This window comes from Corvus kubaryi, unplaced genomic scaffold (genome assembly GCF_017639235.1).
Source record: "Corvus kubaryi isolate FWS band 111438036 unplaced genomic scaffold, C.kubaryi_AGA036_p1.0 37391, whole genome shotgun sequence".
Classification (NCBI taxonomy): Eukaryota; Metazoa; Chordata; class Aves; order Passeriformes; family Corvidae; genus Corvus; species Corvus kubaryi.
In genome coordinates, this window is record NW_024581130.1 from 5,060,356 (window position 1) to 5,078,240 (window position 17,885).

Below are 17,885 nucleotides of genomic sequence, written 5' to 3' on the forward strand. Positions count from 1 at the left end.
TAGTAGAGGATTAATTGCTGCATTACTTTTAATCAAAAGTCTCAAATCTATTCATGGGGTGAAAATAGACAGTAAAATCAAGAAACACTGTATTAGTTCTAAAAATAGGCCAAGTCAGATGTGTTGTACCTATAGCTTTTCTAGCTTAGTTGAAGGGTGCTTTTGGAAAAAAATAACATGATCATCTCCATTTTCTGTATTTTGGTTTTTTTCTGTGAAATGGTTTCAAAGCACATGGTTAGAAGATGCACTCTGGAGGCATCCCTAGTATACTTCATTCAGTCAATGAAACCTTAATAAGGCTCTGTCATAGGTTAGCAAGCATAGTCCCGGAAGGGACGTCCTTGCTAAGGGGTGCTTACAGTTTCCTCTGGGAACTGACAGAACCTATCAGCTGGCCAGTTTGAATATGGACAATTCTCTAAGCCACTTAAAGTTGTGATCACCTCTGTGATCCACATTTAAGAATAGGCAAACTCCCCCTCCAAGCTCTCTCGTTTCCGGCGCTGGCACAGGTGGCTGCAGGCCCCGTGTGGGGGCCAGCGGGCCCGGCCAGGCCCTGCCTGGGCCAGGCCGGGCCGGGCCACGGCCATCCTGGAGCCATGGACCTGTTCCAGCCGTGGAACCCCCCCCACTGCCTTGCCGTGGGCAGCCGGAGCGGCTCGGCTCTCCCCCCTCTCCACTGCGATAAGAAAAATTCAACATTCCAGCTGCAAAGCTGCAAGGCCGAGGTGAGATTAACCCTTTTATTGCTGTGAAGAGCTGAAAACCTGAGGGAAGAGAGAGAGGAGATGCTTAAAGCTGAAATTCTGTTGTGAAGCTATGATATATCAGAGTATCCTGTTGTAATTTCATGAAGATATGGGGGGTGGAGTGTTCAACTCGTGAGCAAAAGCACCTGCGCTGAGATAGGCAGATGCTGACGCAGCTGTAATTTCATGAGAAGTTTGGACAGGGAGAGATGAACCAGATGAGGACTTTTGCTCCAAAGGGGAAAGGAGAAAACCTCAGTCCGTAGAGATGAACCAGATGAGGACTTTTGCTCCAAATGGGAAAGGAGAAAACCTCAGTTCCTAGAGATGCTCCCAGAGATAGTCCTAAAGATGAAGATGATGAAGACCCTTTGCTCCCAGGGAAGGAGAAGGGCCTCTGTTCTTGTTTCTGAACGGCTCAACCTTAAAATTGTACCCCAAAAAACTTCAAGAGTGGACCCTCGAAAGCAGTTGCGGGAAAAGCTGCAAGTCGGGGGAAAGGACTCACACGCAGGCAGAGAGACTCCTCTTCCTAAATGGACTGAACAATATTTGGAAGTGGGCGGCTGTCTCGTTGTGATAATGTTTTCATAGCATGAGCAAGAAGAGACTTCTCTTTCTAAATGGACTGAACAAGGTTATTATGGAAGTGGTAAACAGACTGAACATCTTAAGGGTTGTTTTTTCACATTGTCAGTGGGAGAAGGGAGGAAGGTGGGGGGAGGAGGAGAGTTCTGAAGGTGGTATAATTTTTTCCTTCTTCTTTTAGGTCTGTTAATAAACTTCTTCATATTCTTTCAAGTTTGGTGCCTGTTTTGCATTTCTCCTAATTCTTATCTCACAGCAGATAAACAGTAATGAGTATTTTGGACCAAACCACTACAGGCTCATAAAAAAAACCTAAAACCAAACAGGCAAGCAAATATATAAATGTAAAAGTGGTTGATGTGGATGTTGTGTCCCCAGAATAACTGACAAACTATTTCTAAAAATCATGTCCTCTTATGTTTAGAATATTATATATTTAGAATATTATATATATATTCTAAACATATTATCCTCAATATGTTTAGAATGGAACAGAATATTTTTAGTTGGAAGATACCTCTAATCCTCTAGGCCAAGTTCCTGACAGCTTCAGGGTGACCAGAAGTTAAAACATGCTTTTAAGGGCATTGTCCAAATGTCTTAAGCACTGACAGACTTGGGGAATCGAAGAAAGAAAATTCTGCTCGTGCTGCACAACGCGAAGGGAAGCGCAAAGGCATAAATCTTCTCTTAGTGATATAAACCAAACAGACTTTACAGGTGATGTTTAGTACTCTGAGGTCAAAAGCCTCCAGATTTCTGTGGTTTGGGTTTTTTCATGATACTTTTCAGCGCTGCTTTGCAGAATAGGTGGCTAAATTGCTTTTCTCTTGGTTGGTGCCCTCATTCTGGTGGTAAAGGAGAGGGTTTTGGTTTTCATCAGGAAATAGTCTTACCCCTTTTTTTTACATAGTTTTCAAATTAAGTGAAATATATATGATGCCACATTTTTACATTAAGCACTTCCAAATCTCATTAACTGCAGCTTAATAAATGTAATCCTGCTATTGGTACTATTTGCTTTCAGGGAGTTAAAAAATTATCCTTCTAATGCAGACAAATTGCTTTTGGATACAACATATGACCCAGCATACTCAGGATACAGAATAATCACTAAAAAGCTATTTGCTCTGCTTTTCCCTACAATCTTTTACCAGAATATCAATGTTGTACTGGAAGTAATATAAATACAGCACAACACATTGATCTCACTGGGGTTGCTGCTGCAAAGAGGTTACACAAATACTTCCTAAGGCCTCTTCTAAAATGCTGTTTCTCACTCTTCCCCTGTCAGAAGACCTTATTTCAACATTGTTACCAGAATTATCACTACATTAAGCTTGGTCTGCTATTACAAATACATTTCCAATTCCTCACTTGGGAAAGTATTCAAAACTTCAGTAGCTCACATAACAAAGTGTTCAAGTGTTCAGAAACAGAAAAATATTGGGCATACTCATATAAGGCATTAGGACAATCACAGATATTTCTCTTAACAGAATGCTCCCTGAACGGAAGCACTAAATTGCACTTATACCTAAACCCATTTATTATACGCTCTACTCAGCTGCAGGTGCATTTATTACATTAATATTAATGGCAATATAGATTTTACTGGTAAGTCCCTCTCCTGGACAGATCCATTACTAAGGAAAGTTCTTGTCACTAACATCCAGTAACTCAGAGAAGCTCTGGTCCTATCTGAGCTACCAGGCGCTAAGTTAATGCACACACCCCAAACACATCAGAGTTGCCATGCACATGTACAGTAGCTGAAAGGTATGTTCCAAAAATGACCAGTTGGTAACTGAATTTAGAAAACAGCAACTGTCAGTAGAAAATAATCAAGAGGCACCCTTTTATCAGTTAAAGGCTGTGGGTTTATCTGATTTGTTGCTGAACTTTGCTGTTCTTTGTATCACAAATATTCACCTATTTGATTTTCACAAAAAAAAAAAAAAGTTGTGTGGAATCAGAATTTCTGGATTTTATAGACATACTTATAGATTTTAAATTGGAAAATGATCACTTTCAATGGGATGAATAAATAAATTAGTCATGATCCTGTATTGCGTACTTACTTCCTCTTCTAGCTAGGCCACCTGTGCATGCTGTAGTTGCCTGATTTAAGACCTGTAAAACAGCAGCTGAGTGAATTGATCACATGAGGTCTGTCAGCCATTTTCATTATTACTGTTTGCCTTGACAATGGCACACATCTTATGAGTCAGGCTTCCAAATGTAGAGATTTAAAACCAAAAAGTCTACAACAATTAAGACCACGTTTTTCAACGTCTAATCCATAGTTTAGCAAGGACACCTGGCCCTCCTACTTGAAAGCATAGGTTATGCATCTGGAGCTAACATGAAGAGATGTTTATCTTAGAGGTGACTCTTCCTTTGCAACTTATACTTTCTTGAAATCCCATTCTGTTCATTTTAGGTATCATACTTCCTCCACCCTCTTCTTGCTAACTTTGCCTTTTATTTGCATCTGAAGATGACAGTTTTGTTAGGATTGACTTTCTAGTACTGACAGTTCTAGAAGGACAAGGATATTTGATGCATTGCTTAGGCGGAAAAAAAAAAAAAATCTATGTTAAGCATTTGTTTATCTATCACTTGTCTGAATAGACAATGTTGCATTTCCAATCTTTACCACAATAAGGCTCTTTTCCTTCTGGGAGGAAAAATAAAATTATGAGCTTCTAAATAAACTCTAACTCAACTTCTCAAACATAATTCAGTTATCATCCTTTAAGGCTTGCAAAGAAAATTTCTTCCTTATATACTTCAGTTGTCTTATCAACAATAACACAAGCTATGCACTGCTAAATGCCTATTGCTAGTTGGTAGTAAATCAAGTTTGCATTTTACAACTGACAGAAGAGTTCAGTTTTTCTGAAATAAAACTTACAGCTATACTTTCACTGACAAGCATGCAAGGTTTCCACTTATCTTCACCATGTGAAATCTGAAGTTATTTTAGATAACTTCATATGTCAAGGTAGCACAAGCTGGAGGCCAAAATGAATTGTTCCACAGGCACTAATTGCCTCACTAAGACAAAGCAATATCGTGCTTCACTACAGTGAATTGTTGTCTTGAAACACATTTTCATGTGTTATGTTCAAGGTTTCTTTTAACAGTAGAGATTGTAGACAAAAAATTTAAAAAAAGATATTTCTTGCTATTGTTACATTTTAAAACAAAACTGAGAATTTTTAACATGTTGTGATGCCAAGAATCAATGTAGCATAATTGCAGTTTTAGTAGAACATATACATCGGTATTTGGCAGGACCTAGAAGACAGCTTATAAACACTATTAGATAGGCAGAAATCCCCTTCTTAGATTTCCATTCTAGCCTGTCAAGAAGTTTCCATATATCGAAAGCGAGAAGATAAATATATTCCAAAGAACTTTGGACACACTAGTTTAATGAAACTAACAAAGGAGAGCATGTACACCAAAAGTAGTAGAATGCAACAAAATAATTTCAAAATAGTTTGTAGACTAATTTCCATGCCTCAGAGAACTTTAATATTCTTCCTACCCAAGATAAAATTTTCTGATGAAAAACTCTAAATACTCAAAGGAAATATATACAGACATTATTAAACCAAACTAAAAACCTATAGATATAGATACAATCTCTTTTTTTTTTTTGCTCAGGGATAGAATTTAAGTGATGAAACCCATATGGCCTTCACTCCAATAAAAAAACAGTTCAAGAAAACTTAATAAAACAAATGATACAGTTCTACTACTTGCCAAGGGAGAGTAATTGTTAATGGTAATTGTGAAACTAAAATGTAAAGTAACTGAAATAGAGAATTAAGTCCTAACAGATTTTCATTTCTATGCGGTTCAGTTCAAAATAAGTCTGAACTGGCATTAGACATGAAAATAAAAATAAAAGTTAATCTAAACCCTTCAAAAAACCTGATCAAATATCAGTAACAGATATATTGAAAATAAGTAAAACAATAAACTTTTAAATCTCTGTTTTGGCAAACTATTAAAAATTAATTCAGCTGAAATGTAGCTTATTGAATGTTAGTGCCCGAAAATGGCAAATAAAATAGACACCTTTGTTACTATAAAACCAATAGCATAATTTCTGACTATGTCCTACTTTCTGTTATGAGGAACTGAATGCTTTGGATGTGAATCCTTCTCCAGTAAAGTTAAAAAACCCAACACAGTAATAAAAACCCAGACAAACACACAGCCCCTCCCTGCCACTGTAGCCACAGTTCTCATTTTGAATTCACATTAGTTTCACCTGCAGAAGAGCTGAACTTATTTCTCTACCTGAAATGCATTAGGAACTACCAACAAAGTGCTGAAATTGGGTTCAAAAGGGCAACACCTTGCATGTACAAGAAAGTTTTCCTTTAACTAATTCTCAGCATAAGTTGATTTTTCTGTACAGGGCATGTTGCTCCTCTAGATAAGCAAAATATCAAAAAATTGTTAGCAGGTTTAAAAGGCCACTGAGTAATATCTCTCTGATTCTAGAAAAAAGCACCACCATAAACTGAAATGGTCATGCAAGCTCTGTCTTCATGGCTCTATTTGTTAGCTACCCCAAGCTTTGTAATTTAGGAAGCAAAGTTTTAACTTCCGATAAAACACTGTCCTTCTGTTGTGACAACAGCTTTACAAAGAAATAAACTTTTTCATAATCTGGGTACAGAAGAAGAAAATCAGTTAAAGTGGTGGGAAGTGATAAATGCATAAGGGCTTGTGCAAATCACGATTGAGAAAGTGCGGTTTGGTTGCAAAAACAATGCTAGCTTTTTATTTTTAATAAACTATTAAGCTGTCCTTCACAGCTTTCTCAGATTTGAATACAGCTTTGTAAATAAAAGAATTCTTACCTAAAGAACGATGTGAATTACATTTGGACTTCATATTAATTGCACAGATTAAAGCACAGAAGTACAGCAAGTTTGTATTGTTATGTTTGTGTACTTAGCTGGCTTGTAGAGCTTTTATTTTCTCAAGGAAATGGCTTTTCTACTTTTAGTGTAGTTATCAGTTAAAATTTCGTCTGAGGCAAAAACGAAACCAAATTCTGTCTCCAGCCTAACTAGCTGGAAAACATGATTACATACACACTCTTGCCAACTTTCATGGTTTTATCAAAAGCTGCAGAGTAAATGGTGGTTTTCCTCCAAGGTGAGGGCCAGAGATTTATGTGAGTTCCCACTTTCCCTAATGCACCGAAAATTAAACCATCAGAGAAAACCCTTGCAAAACATGAGGGTTTGAAAAGTCACATGATTTTCCAGGGCTTGGACATCAGCAATGTTCATGTGAAGATTTATGAAACAGGTAGGTCTAGAAACAGAAATCATTCCCTTTAGGAAAATACAGGATTATGTATCAGCTAAACAAATTCCCTGTGCAGATGAACCATCTACCCATTTCTTCCTTGCCTTGTACTATTATAAGCCATTGCTAAAACTGGATGGTTTAATACAAGGTTAATGTTAAACCATCTAAAAGTATCACTTGGCCTTCTTAGATGTCAAGCATCAGCACACTCATCTTTCTTGTTTCTCTTTGCAAATACATGTTTAAATTGCATCTCTAATGCAAACTTAACCCAAGTAATTGGAACAGAGTTAATTTGCCTTATTGTCCGCCTAACACCTCCTTCTCACTCTGTCTTCCCGATTTTATGGCTCAGTTTTATCTAATTTATGCATGCCATTGAATGGCACTTCCTCAGCCCAGAACCCTGGTGTGCAAACATAACCTATGCTTACTGCACTTGACCTACCAAGCATTCTTTAGCTGATAAAATGATCATTCAGGCCTATTTTGCATTTGAGAAGAAATGATTTTTAATCATGTTAGAAGAGATTTCAAAGCCCCATGACCAAGAGAGAAAAATCAAATGAATCTGCATTCTCAGCACACCTTGATTTCTTGGAAAAAAAATACCTCTAGGGTTATCTCTACTTAAATAAGTACTTCTATCTATATTTTTTTATAAATATTTATTTATTTTTATATTTATGAAGTAATCTAGGGTACAGGAATTCATTACTCCAATTTCCTTCTCAAAGATATTTCACACCGTCCTGTGGCTAAAAGTCCATGTTAGAGGTTTCTTATTAATATATCCTTAGTTGTTTTATAATGCCACCATGCATTTTAGATATTTGTGCTCATTTAAAGCAGAGAGAGAGGTGTACATTGCTATTTCAAAGGCATCCTTTTCAATTCAGATCTATTGAAGTGAATTACCGAACGACAGTTTGACTGATTTGGAGGTTTGCTAAGAATATTTCTTTCAGTTCTAACTGAAAACAAGATGCAGAAAGCCTTTGGGATTTTTTGGTCCAGTTCTCCCAAGGCCTGTATTCAAAAAAGCTGGATATTTCTTGCTTTACAATGACACTAAACATACAGTGCTAAATATATAATGTATAGACTTAGACTATCCTTCCCCAGGACGACCCTTCTTGTTTCTTGCATAATGTGTTCTATGCTTTGCTTAGGTTTCATTTCATCCCTCTTTAATGTTAGTTTTCTTTACCAAGGTTCTTCAATCTTCAGCATTATAATTCAGTCTTCAGCAAAGTATCTACTCTTTACTAAACCTGATGGAACTTTTTTTACTCACCTCACAGAGATTTAGAGATGTCAGTTTTTTAGTAGTGCCAGAGTTGCCAGGTACCTCCAGCACAACAAAAACTGAACTTCAGAAGTGTTTATATACATACTTTTAATGTATGTGTAATAATTCACATCAGAGGTCAGAAATGACCAGGTACTTTCATGTAATACCTTTGCAACTGAGTACGAGATATATAAAAATCATAATGGTGTAGGTCTACTGGAATTAAACTTTTTCCACCTCTCAGGTCCATCAGAAGAACATACACAAATTATCAATCATCATTTTGTGGTGTAATTTTGAAAAAAAAGTAAGTAAATCATCCTAAAAATTCAGTTATATCATCTTATTTCCATTCAGTTTGTTTTTTGCTTTCAGTGGAATTTAGGGTATCAGCATTTAGGGTATCAGTATTATTTCAGCATTTAGGGTATCAGTATTAGCTACCTGAACCCAGCCTCACAAAAAATACCAAACTGATAACCACAAGGCAATCAGTACTATTAAGAGATTTGTGAAAGGTGCAATTTAAACTTTTTTTTAAAAAGTGCAACTACAATAACTCAAACATGAAAATAAACACTACTGATACCACAGACCCTGTCTCAAAATGATAATTCTCAAGTGACAGAACTGGGTAAGAAACCTCGAATTTGCTTAAGAAAAAATAATCACACCTCAGCAATCTCTTCATTGACTCTGAGTATTCATATTTTAGACAAGAAATACTATTTCTTAACCGATGTAGTGCTTAAACTCAATGTACAAAATATGCATGAACATCAGTGAAAAATAAAGGAAGAAAATACTCTAGGCAACCACATCTCTTTCCTCTCCTTTGCACATCACACAGAAATAATATATTTATTAGAGAACTTTGGGAAGCACCATAGTTTATAACTTGATTTTCAGATCCTTTAAAGACTTTTGAAATGCCTAGTTCTAAATAACATGGATATTATTCTGTTAGCTGATATGAATGCAAGTGGAAAAGGTAATATTTTTTGGTGGCTGGTTTCATCATATTCTGCTGTACAGAAACTGTGGGAGTGTGTCACTTCCAGATATGTATGCAGTGTCTCCAAGACAATCTTAAACATCATAGAGAGATACGTTTATTGAGTGAACCAGGCGAATTTTAATTCTTCAGTAGCAACAGTGGTAAATTATTAATTGTTCCTAAGGTTAGAGGTCTTGATTAAAGGATTTGGTTTTCTTGAAAATATGACTGCAATCAGCCTATTTCTTTGAAATATCCCATTTTCATTGATCCCAGAAAAAAAGTATTTTTTCTAGCCACTGCTCCTTCTCCAGATGCCTTCCAATTTCTCTTTCCTCTGTACTTGAACAGCTTTTTTATTTGCACAAGTACTTATGCACACATTAATTCCTGAACTCCCAATTTTACTCCTCTGTTCCTACCCTCTCATTTTATCTAGTCCATTTGACAGAGTGGAAAATTTCATTCTCCAACTTTTTATCTTCCTTGAACACCTTCCTGGGTGTTCTTTAAGACAATTAAATTTCTTCTCCTTCTTCCCTCTAAGTGTTCTCATCCTTTTTTTTAAGATATGATATCATTCACTTTGAAAACTGTATCAACATCAAAAGTCTTACTCACAAATTACTCTTTCATTGATAACCTGGCTTCTAATAATTGCTTTTTTTGCCCTTAGTTGCTAATTTTACCAACAGCAACAAGTCTAATACACCAAATCAACATGCTCTTTCCTTCCTACAAAACTTTCATAAATCCAGACAAGTTACCTTTCATACTTTTAAGTTACCAAGTATATATCTTCACATATATTGTCTATATTTTAGTGCAAAACTCATGTATTTGCACTGAAGAGGTAGTTTTAACTCTAGTTTTGACATTTTTATACTGTTGTTTTCTCCTGGTTTCACACTGTCAAAACAATGCAAGTAATCAATAAGTACATTGCTGTTTCTTGTATCAGGCTTTGCTCAGAGCTAAGAGATTCACGCTTCAGCTTCTGCTCTTTGTCTAAATGTCTGTGGGTGGAAGAAGACAGAGAAAGCTATGTGCGCATTAAACAGGCAACATAATGTACTGTGTAGCACAAGATAACCCTTATTTATGCCTAACAAGAGCCTAATCAACATACATTACTGAAATTAGTTCTTATTCTTTGCATGCTAAATATGTAACAAATTTACGGGAAAACCAAAATCGTGTAACAAGTGCACACGAAATTACACCAATTCAGCATACAGTAGACACTTTAAATTGAGCATATAGCAACTTCCACTGATTTGATATCCTGTCAGGCTGTTAAGAATGGCAAAAATAGACATTAAGCAGGGAAGTTTCTGATTTACATGACTGTTTCCTGATGTCTGGCTTTGCGACTCTATCCATTTTTCAGACCTACTGAATGTTAAACAAATATAATCAATATTTCTATAGGTGCCCACTTTTATGATCATCTTAAGCCATCATTTACATATTGGCTGAAATTGACTTGAAGGCTTTCAAGGGAATTTCAACCTGTTCCATGAGGTAAATGGACAAAATTATCAGTGCTTTGAACTTCAGGATTCAATAACGTCATTATTACTTATTCCAGCTGGGTCCAACTACTTTACTACAAATCCCTAATTTTTACATATAACCTAGTTGAAGGCCTATAATTTCTTAAAAATTATGGTGGCATTACAGAATTATGGTCAACTATTTATTCTGATATGCTTACAGTACTGTCCAAGAAGACATTCTGGATTGGATATTTATCACTATGGTGATGACAGTTTCATTAAGTCTTTAATACTTTAGGCTATGTATAACCTTTTTGGTAGAACTTCCATATAATTAGTCAACAGTCACAAAGTTATAACTGTTTCAAATGCTGTCCCATAATATTCCAGAGGCACAACAGGCACATTTTTCAATTCAAATGAACATTACACGATCTTAAACTCTTAAGTCACTTTGTTTTCTTTTTTCTATATTAACTTTTGAGGTGGCTTTGGCATCTTTAAACTCACATTTTTGCCAGTACTAGAAACACAAGTGTATATTCCATTGCCAAAACACTGCACTATTTTTTTTTTGTTGTTCACTGTTTAAGACCTTTATAATTTCTTTTTTTTCTACCTAAATAGGAAGAACCACCATAACCAAAACATCCTGAGTAAGAATTCAAGAATAATCAATATGATCAGTTCCAAAAAAAGTATCAGTAGACAACAAAACAAACAAACAAGACAGTTTCTGAATATTTCTCTCTGTCCTACGTCTGTGACATCATCTTTTCATATCCTGCCCAAATGCTGTACCCACCCAAAGCTCTACCAAAAGCTATGAACAATGCACAGATTCACAGAAAATAATGTTTGCAGAGATGGGTTGCACAACACAGAAAAGTCAGAACCCATGCACTGGTTAACCCTATTGCTATAGCAAAGACACAGCCTGCCAAGTTTATGTGGAAAAAAAAATAAAAAATGTAATTAAGGTTAATTTCACCTTACAAATATTAGGATTCTCTGTCTGGGAATACCAGGCATTTCACCTGAAGACAACATGAGAAAAAGGAAAGAATCACAACCAGAATATCTTGAAACACTTTCAGTAATATTTTCAGGCAAAACCAAAAGTTGCCACTGTGCTCACAAGCCCATGACTCTTGTCCTTCATTGCAGACACTAAGTGAGATTACACTGCAGTTTGGTGAAGGTATTTGAGAAGGCAGAGTCAAAACACAGCAAGACATCTGAACCATGTGTGTCATATCCTTTTCATTTCAGGTGTTTACTTAATGGAAGTCCTGACAACTGGTTTTATCCAGCTTGCAGAGAATATTATAATTTATATCAAGATGACACACAAGAAAAGTATGGGGGGAGAAAGAGATTTTTCTTGTAAGTAACTGAACAACTAGAAATTGAAGTTTCAGGGGAAACCAATACAATTTCAAGTCTTTAGTGAACTTCCACAGGAAGGCTGAGAAACTTCCTTTTCAAAACTGTGCCTGCTATGTTCAATCTATATAGATTACTACAAAATAGACCTGCAGTTTGGATCCCTGTAGTGGGTATAGCTTTTGTATAAAATGCCTACAGAGAACATTACTGTTAAAAGAAATAACGATTTTACTGGCAGTATAACATTCAAAAAAACTCTTGAAATTATTCCTTTCCTATGCTCTGAAAACGAGACATATGACTTCACCTATTTTTTCAAACTTTTATCTTGAAAACACATTACATTGAATGACAGAATCACTCTAATCCTATTGTTTTAGAAAGCTTATGCAGTTCTTTGAAGAGGGATAGTGTAAAAAAGAAACCCCTTAGGGTAACAGAACATGTAGTGCATGAGCGTAAGTGTGATAGATGTACATCATCTTCTATGTCTTCTGGTCTCACATCATCTGCGTGACCCAGTTCCTTCTCTCCCATCTCATTTTGGGACAAGAACATTGGACCTTACGTCTAATCGGTGCTGAACATGGCATCATCTAAACCAAGGAGAGAAAGAAGTTCCCTCAATATGGCAAAAAATACCACTTTGAATGTTTTTGTCTCAATGTAATAAATCTCCCCAATGAGATGAATAAAGTATAATTTCTCAAGTTCTTTGATGAAGGCCAACAAAACTTCCACCTTGTTGCTGGATTTTCAGTAATAAAAATAAACTAGCATTCTACCTGCATTTTTAAACTAATCACTCCAGCCTTCCTTCTCAAGTGGAGAAGAAGGGAGGAAATGGAAGAAAGGTACCTAGAGTGGATGAGTTTCATAAACTAATGGAATATTTCTCAGGCTACCAAGTTGCTGCAATGACGTGAATTGCTTGAATTTTGATCATAACATTTACAAATTTAACTAAACAGATCCACTCTACACTATCTACTGCCTTCTTTCCAATGCAGACACTTTGGCCTTCATCACTAGAAGCGTGTTTATAGTACTACCCACAAAAATAAAACTCTGTATTAGTGTGGACGCAAAGTCCTGCTGAACAAATTGAACCTATCCTACCTTCAAGATGTTTTCTGTCATAAAATTAGCATTTCAAAACACCCTTCATAACAGCAATTCTCCTGTGGAAAGCAATTCTGTTAGTATTTGGAGTTTGTAATTTATAAAGAAACTGACAGTTTCTATTCTGGCTGACATGCTCTGAAAGATCTTTCTCTTTAAAAGCATTTTTTCAATACAATGTCTAAGGAAACTTAAAAAAAGTTAAACATTGCACAGCCTTTAATTTTTCCAAGAATTGGATTCAATTGAGCCTTAACAATTTTATATGATACAATAGGGGAAAACTACTTTCTTCTGTTACTCTGTGGGAAAGAAAAAACTTCAATACCTCCAGTACTTCTGTTTCTGTTATGGGGACAACTTCTGTAATCCACTTTTTGTCATCTGAGAACAGCAGAAGGCTTTTTTAAAAGCAGACTTTTTTAGTTTTTATTTTATTTGCTCAGATAGCTAAAAAAAAAAAAGTTATTCTTGCTTGTCTCAGCAGATTATATAACAGTTTTATATAAAGTAGCTTTTAATATTTAGCAAGTCCTACATAATAGCTTTTAGTGCTTTTAAATGAGAGCTTAGCTATTGGTCTTTTTTACTGTCATTCCAGCAGCACTTGTGATTTCTTGTGTATGTCTGAACTGTGTCAACAGAATTAAGAAAAAGAACCTGCTATACAGAATATGCTCTATTATAAAAAAAAATGGTTACCTTCAAAAGCTTACTACTTTCTTAAAATGTTGCAATAATTTCTGTCACATATTTTTTATCTTGTTGCTTTTCAAGGAGATGCTCATATTTTATCAAAAAAATGTTAAAGCCTTTGCACATACTTGTGTATCAATTTTGTCTGATGTATTTATATATAAATTTATTAATAAATAAATTTGAAAATAGGTGAAATTTGTTTCAATTGCTCTAATCTATATTATTTGCCAATGGTCTAACAGTTATTCTCAAGTATATTCATGACTGAGTAGTTTAATACAATTAGAACTGGATTATTTTGAGTGCAGACCTGTGCACAGAACAAATCACAATACAGAAAAAAAATCCATAGGAAAAAAATCCATAGGAAAATCATGTTCTCTTGTGACAAAAAGTAGATGAGCATAGTAGATATCACTCTTTGATGTGTTTGTCCCAAGATCTTTCCTGTACATCAGGTTTTTATGGTATTGAGCCTTCAGACTTCTGAAATGTGGCAAAGCCATCTCTTAAGTACCTGAAGCTTGCAGGTACAACTTGACAACTGCAGCTAAATATTTCCTTCCTTTTATTTCACATGCATTGAGTCTTCAGGCTTTAGCAGTTTCTGTATGATAACTAATGAAACATTCAAAACTGTGACAGGCTACAGAAAGCTCCACAAAACCACTTATGAGCTTATGCCACAGAAATACCTGTGTTCTCTTCATTTCCTAGTCACACTTAACACAGGGAAGATTTTAGCAGGAAGATTTTCTTGGAAGGTCTCCTTGCTGGCACAGCTAGAAGCAGGTAGGGCTTAATGGTTCTGAGCAAATCAACACTGAACAGGATTCCTGAGACATGGTTTTGATTCTCCTGATGAGCCTTTTGATTCTCCATGACAAGCCTCTGAGCTGCTTTGCAGGGCCCACCTGAAGGACAGCCAGAATGACGCCACTCCCTGTTAAACATTCCTTGAGGAGACAGTGACAGTGCTGCTCACCTCTTTCGCCAAACAACTCAGTGGCAAAAACCAGCCTCCCCTATAGCATGTATGCTCAAGTCTCTGCTTCCCACCAGTGTCCCAATCATTAACTTACAGGGGTCTTGTTGGTTTGATTATTTAGGTTTTGTTCCTTGTTTTTAACAACAGTAATTGGAGAAGAACAAGACCTCAGTCCTCTCCCTCCCAGATGAGTATACCAAAACCACATATCTGACACTTCCCTTGGATCTGCCATGGTATTAATTTCAAGTCATGCAGAGCTCTTTTATTAGACTTCATCAGCTATGAGCAGTGCTGCCTGCATTGATCCTGCTTCATACATAAAAATCACAGAGCTAAGATCAGGATCCGATCTGTGTCACAGAAATTCATACCAACATGCACTCCCAAGGTGTTCAGACACCTTGAACAACAAGAAGCCTGGAAAACACATGCCTCAATACTGTGCCATAAAACTGTACTGATTAATTTCTCCCTTCCCTTAGTGCCTGCGTTTCTCAAAACCTTTCTTGTTGATCCAGGGCTTGTAGTGAAGAGAAGACCTTGACGGTAATTCACACATCCAATTTTTACCTTATATGACAGTACTGCAAAAAAGCACTCTCTGGATGGACTGATCCTGAGTCATCCACAGATGGCTTCAGCTGCCAGACATGTTGTTTCAGTAGGGCGTCCCATAATCCTCACCTCTTAGCAACAACACCTATTAGCTGCTATCATTTCAGATAGCCACGACGATTTTGAAAACAAGTGGTTTCTCTCTGTAAAAAGCTGTTTGTACAGGTTCCAGGAACAGCCTTTCTCACTTTCTGAGACTGTTCAAAAGCTATACTACTTTTAAGATGTTTATGTGATAGTCACTGAATCATTCTGAGAGAAGCAGTCTTCCAGAATTCTTTATTAACTGTACTCCTTCTCAAGCTGGACATATGCCCATTCCTTTGTAAGGAAATCGAGTTGTTTCTGCCACAGCAGGCAGTTCTCAGCAAGCTTTAGATGCTATTCCCCACCCTCACTATATGCTAGACAATTTAACATGTTTCTCTCACAGTGACTGTACACAAGGATAATAAATGACTAGCCATTCCAAATCCTGCCGTGCCTCTGGCATTTTCCTCTTGATGATCTCAAGAGCACTATTAGCACCAAATATACACCTGTGGCTAAAAGATAAAGTAGCAAAGTACCTTCTTCTCTTGGAAGAATGCCTTGCAGCACAAGACTCATTAATCTCCCAACTATTTCGTTTGGGTGCTCCCAACCACACATTTAAGAACTACTCTACACTTCATCTGATGTGCAAAGCAACACTCAGTGTAAACTGGTTCTCTCTACAACTGCCCCCCTCCCTTTCTAAATCTGCTGGATCTGGAAGAGCTGCATTGTAAAACTTTCATTTAATCTTAATTGAGCATCAACCAAGGTATGACAGAAGCACTATTTCCCTGCCATCACCAAGACCAACTTTTTCCAAGTCCCATTTGAGAGAAGTGCCAAGTTATGAATGTCTCGGTACAGGCAGGCAGTCCCAGAGCATCCCCGCCCCATCTCAGTAATGACAAAGCACCAGGTATCAACTTTGCTATTTTCTTGTTACAGGGAATGCTTTTGCAGTTCCAGCATGCTGGGCAACATCTGCTGAAGCTGCTACTGCCTCTCTCACATGCCGCAATAATCTGCTTCCTATGGAAAAGTTAATGCCAAATGGAGAGAAAAGAGGGACAGATCAAAAGGGTGAAAATGGGCAAAATTTGTGCAATGGGCTCAAGTGGAACACAAGTAAAGATGAAAGAACAGGCAAACTGATAAGCACCTCTGCTATAGGTCTCACCAATGCTGTTTATGTCTCTGCCAACTTGCTCAACTAATCTTCCCTTCTTTTTGCAGGTTGACACCAAACACAAATAACAGCAGCTGCAAAGCAGGCATAAAAGTTCTGGAATTCAAATCTCTAGATGATGACTCAGTACAATGTCACAGTCTTCCCCTTGTTTATTTGTGTGTGTGCAAGTGTGGCAAGGCAAGCAAGAAACCATTCCAAGCAGACAAGCTTGGAGGGCAGAGTTAAATCAAATTTAATAAACTGAGTTAGTTAGAAAAAATAGAAGGGTAAAGGTGAAAGGCAGCAACTTCTGATAGGGATTACAATCAATCAGAAAAACTGCTACTTTTTGGAAAAAAAAAAAAAAAGCAGTTGAGAAAAACTAAGGTAATTCAGACAGGTGAGGACTTTTGTGTTTCACCCTGCCTGGGGATAGTTTAGGGCTGCAAATTCCTTCACAGATCTTGACAGCGTTCTTCATAGCTTGCTTTTCCAATTCCAATATGCTTTTACAGTTCCAGGCTAAAAAAAGAGTGCTGAACTGTGACCATTCAACTAGTTTACATCTCAGTGACCCAGGGTAAGGTTGAAGGCTAGGACAGGGAGATAAATACAGAGATAGTTCAGTAAACTGTAGCTTACAGAATTGCATCTCCCACATAGCATACTGCATACAACCTGTACCTATCCTTCAAGCCGAAAAACATATCTTCCAATTCATTAAATTTCAAGCAACACAAATTTTCTTTTTTGTGTCTATGTCAAGCAGATTAAAGCCCTCTTTTGCTGTATATTTATCCTTCAGCTTGCTGTGGTCAACTTGTTTCTGCTCAGTTTGGATTAGCTCACAATGCCAAGCTTGCCTGCAAACATAACAATTTCACCAGCCTCAGTGCAGCTGAGCCAGCATGGCACTGTCTCCCGTGACTCTGCTCTGCCCCTGGTCATACAGTTTCCTCCCCTTAACCAAGGGGCTCCAGCACCACTATTCAGTTTTGAAAGAATCATATTCCAGGTCTTTATTCCCCTCCCAGGAGTCTATCTTGACTCTTTCATTCCACCATTTCTCCTCATGAAACCAACTACACATAGGGATTTCACCCTGGCCTCTTCAGTTACATTATATTCTGATTAATATTTAGTCCCTTTACCTAATTTGAAGGCTGATCCTTTGGGCACCTCTCTATAATGAGGCCATACTACAGATAGATGTGGAATGATGAAAATGGAAACTTGCAGATTTGGACCAATCCTGAAGTCACATGCATTTAAAAAGTTTCTTTGGTTAAAAAACATCACCACACACACAAACAAACCCTCTACTCTCAGTTCCTGTATCAAATAAAAATTAGGCACCATAATGCTTATTAGCATGTAAAATTTAATTCA